This window comes from Phoca vitulina, unplaced genomic scaffold (assembly GCF_004348235.1).
Source record: "Phoca vitulina isolate PV1807 unplaced genomic scaffold, GSC_HSeal_1.0 scaffold2653, whole genome shotgun sequence".
Classification (NCBI taxonomy): Eukaryota; Metazoa; Chordata; class Mammalia; order Carnivora; family Phocidae; genus Phoca; species Phoca vitulina.
The window spans coordinates 1-3,726 of NW_022592339.1; the positions used below are offsets into that span (position 1 = coordinate 1).

At 45.3% G+C, this 3,726-nt stretch overlaps 2 non-coding genes across 2 annotated transcripts; one reads left to right on the plus strand and one right to left on the minus strand.

The window, feature by feature from the left end:
- The first annotated feature begins 395 nt into the window (after positions 1-395).
- Positions 396-467, plus strand: TRNAM-CAU. The gene has a single exon. It is a non-coding gene; the product is annotated as a tRNA-Met (tRNA).
- Positions 468-3,018: 2,551 nt separating this feature from the next.
- TRNAQ-CUG lies at positions 3,019-3,090 on the minus strand. Its single transcript has one exon. It is a non-coding gene; the product is annotated as a tRNA-Gln (tRNA).
- Positions 3,091-3,726: the final 636 nt, after the last annotated feature.

Consider the following 3,726-nt stretch of genomic DNA (forward strand, 5'->3'; position numbering starts at 1 on the left):
GTGCGGGGGGCTGGAGGGCACGGGGTGCCGGGGTCTGGAGGGCACGGGGTGCCGGGGTCTGGAGGGCACCGGCCGCAGGCTCGGCCTTGGCTCCAAGCCCAAGGCAGAGGCAGAAACCACAGGAGCCGCGCGGTCCGCGGCGCAGACGCCTCTCCCAGCCGCTCCGGGGGCCGGGGAGCCGGGCTGCTGCGCTCCTCCTAGCCCGCAGAGGGGGCGGGGGCGGGGCCCGGAGCGGCTCCCCGAGGCGCGGCCGGCTTCCTGGAGGAGGCGGTCCTGCGGAGGCCGAGGCTGGAGCCAGGCGCAGGGGAGAAGGAAGTAAGGGGAGTGTGAAACAAGCCGGCGAAGGGCCCGATCCTTCCCATGGTAAATAGTAAGAGCAGGCCCACCTCCCGCAGAGCAGAGTGGCGCAGCGGAAGCGTGCTGGGCCCATAACCCAGAGGTCGATGGATCGAAACCATCCTCTGCTAAGCGTTTTTGACTCCCTGTGTCTGGAGGGAGGTGGCCTCAGAAAGTAAGAGCGTGCACCTTAACTAAAATTCATCTCTGACATTGTATCTGATTTCTAGATATGTGTGGTATTTTCCACCCTTCTCCCCAGTTGAGTGTATAGTTCTCTTCTTGCTCATTTCAAAGTGGAGGCAAATCTTATCTAGAAGAGAAAAAGGGAAGGTGACAAACCCGTGTTTGCTTCCAACAGGTTAACCCACCTTCCAGTGAATAGAATCTACCTCGAGGTGGCATAGCACTTTATATTTCCTTCCATATTTTTTTACACTTGAAGGAAAAACATTACTTTTGCCTGAGACCGTTGGTTACTGTAAATCTATATTGTCTTTTTTGCTTGGGTGGGAGTTTTCTGCTTCTTTCACTCTTTTGTCTATTTCTATGCATGATTTCATTACATTCATTTCAAGTTGATGGTAATGGGCTGCAAATTCTTCTCTAAAGCAATTTATGTACACTGGGAAGATGTCTTTTATAGCCTCTCCTTATCCATATCCACAGAAACTGGATTCTTGGCAATGTCACGAGAAAAATAAGAAGTTAAATGTGAAATGGTAGAAAACATTGGAATACATTAAAATGAAACATTTTGTGCATCAAATTCCATGGACAAACAAGGAAGAAAAATAGTCTTTCTGATATATTTGCAGAAGAAATTGAGAGAAAATTACTAATCAAAATACTTTTAATGCGTGCCTAGAGTGTGGCAGGAAAATATAAACTCTTCTAAACAATGGGAATTCACAGAGCAAGATATCAAAAGCAAAAATATTAATAAGAAGGTGTATGCGGTAGACCTGGTATGTTCCCTCAGTTTAGTGGTGAAGATGTTCCTGTTTGGCAAGACCAACCATCTTCAATTTATTTTGCTTGTTTACCCCCTAAGAGCATTTTAATTAACTTTAAATGTCCAGGTATAGTAGATCGGTTGAATAAACAGTGACATACAGACTCAAAGGAGAAGCCCTGTGCAGCTACAAAAGACTAGACTGATTTCCAGGAGATATTATTAAGTGGGGGGTGGGGTGAGCAAACCAGTGCAGATGAACATTACACTATGCTACCATTTTTTAAGAAGGGGAGTTAGGAAAACCTACACATTTAGTATTATTCTTGGATAACCCATGAAGCTGGTTATCTTAGAGGGTAGTAATAGTTGTGGGGGGAATTGAGTATAAAGGAATATGGGAAGAACATTTCGCTGAGTATATTTTTTGGCAAACTTTTACCTTTTGAAAGCATGTGAAAAATCCGCCTGGAAATTAGAAATGAACCAGTCTGACGGAGATGATGGAGGGGGCTGCTTTGGCCCATCCCTTCATTGTTTTAACCAAGAACAGTGTCGTTAAGCAATTTTAATTCCTTGGGGTCTTTATGAATTGCCACGGTATTTTGTGTTCTCACACATTGCTTTCCAGTGGTCTTCTAAAAGGTTTCCTCATAAATTTAAATCACTCCAAAGAATGTAACGGCTAGCATATGGTAAAATTTGGACATGAAGAAAGAGTCCAATCAATGATTGGATTTTGTCCATTGGAAACTAAAAGCTCTAACAATTTGATATGGACTAGCATTCTCTAAAAATATACTTGGTGAAATAAGTAGGACAGAGAAAGACAAATACCATATGACCTCATTTCTATGTGGAATCTAACACAAAAACAAACAAAAGAGTTCATAGATACAGAGAACCAATCGGTGGCTATGGAAACAGAAGGTGGCAAAATGGAAGACCAGGGTCAAAAGGTACAAACTTCCCGTTACAAGAGAAGTCCTGGGGAGGTAATGTATATCATGGTGACTGTCATAAATAATACTGAATTGCATATATGAAAGTTGCTAAGAGAGGAGATCTGAAAAGTTCTCATCACAAGTAAAAAAAAAATGTAACCATGTATGGTAATGGACGTTAACTAGATTTATTGTGGTGATCATTTCACAATATATATAAATATCAAATCATTATGTTGTACACCTGAAACTAATGTTATATATTAATTATACCTCAGTTTAAAAAATATGGCATGCTTTTATTTAACAGTTGAAAAACATTCATGAATTCTTTTTCTTTTAAAAGTATTTCTATTCTATAACTATCACAGAATTATGTCCCAAAATATAGCATTTTTATACTTAAAGGCTGTGATTAATTACCTTATCATACTAGTCTAAAACAGAAGAACATAAAAATTGAGATATGATTTTTAGTTATTTCAAGTGTTTGTCTTTCTATTTTAAGTGTTTTTCTTCTGGTTTGAGTTGTCTTTAAATTCAATAGCATGCAATCAATAAAAAGTAAATATAAAATTTTTCATACGTATACAGTATATGAAAAAGAAAATTGTACTGGAACTTAATGAAAGGGATGGGATTTCTCCCCCCCCTCCGCCTTTAGGTCATGGGTCTGCAGATGACAATTTCTAGGGGCTGGAATGGAAAGGATTTAGTAAAGATAGTAAAATGATCAGTAGTTTACAGAAAGGAGCTAGGAATCGAATTAAAAGACACAGATTGAGGTCCCACCGAGATTTGAACTCGGATCGCTGGATTCAGAGTCCAGAGTGCTGACCATTACACCATGGGGCCCGCTTACTGATGTCACTTTCTAATGTTTGGATGGCAGTTCTTCCTCCGCAAGTCCCCTGACCTTTCTGTCTAAAAGGTACCTACAAGCACGCTCTGCTCTTCCTCCTCTGGGATGAGGCGGACGGTCACCCGGGGCGCACCCTCCACACCAGAGTCTGACTGAACAGCCCTGAGTCCAGACGTGGGAGGGAACCCCCCTCCAGCCCCGAATTCCCTCCCACGCGGCTGGGGAGCTGGGCGCCCGCGCCCCTGTCCCTTCGCTGGCAAGCGGGCGAGGCCGTGGCGGAGACCGAGCCCTCCCCGAGGAGCAGGCTCCGTGACAGGTGCTTCGGGGCGTTCTCTCACCTCAGGCTCACGGCCGCCCGGAGCTGGGACCATTGTCGCTCTTTACTGGGGAGCCACCTGAGGCACAGCCCTGAGGTCCTCCCGCTGCTTTATCAGAATCTGTTCCTTCCACCAACAACGGTCCTAACTGAGAAGGTGGCCGGAGGCCGCGGACGCCCTGCCGGAGTGCTGTTCCCGCGAGTACAAGTGCTCGCACCGCGGGCCGGGAGGAGGGTCGCTGGGCACCTGTGTGTGTGTGGGGGACTGGGGACCAGGAGGGAGGAGGGTCGCTGGGGTACCTGTGGGGGGGGG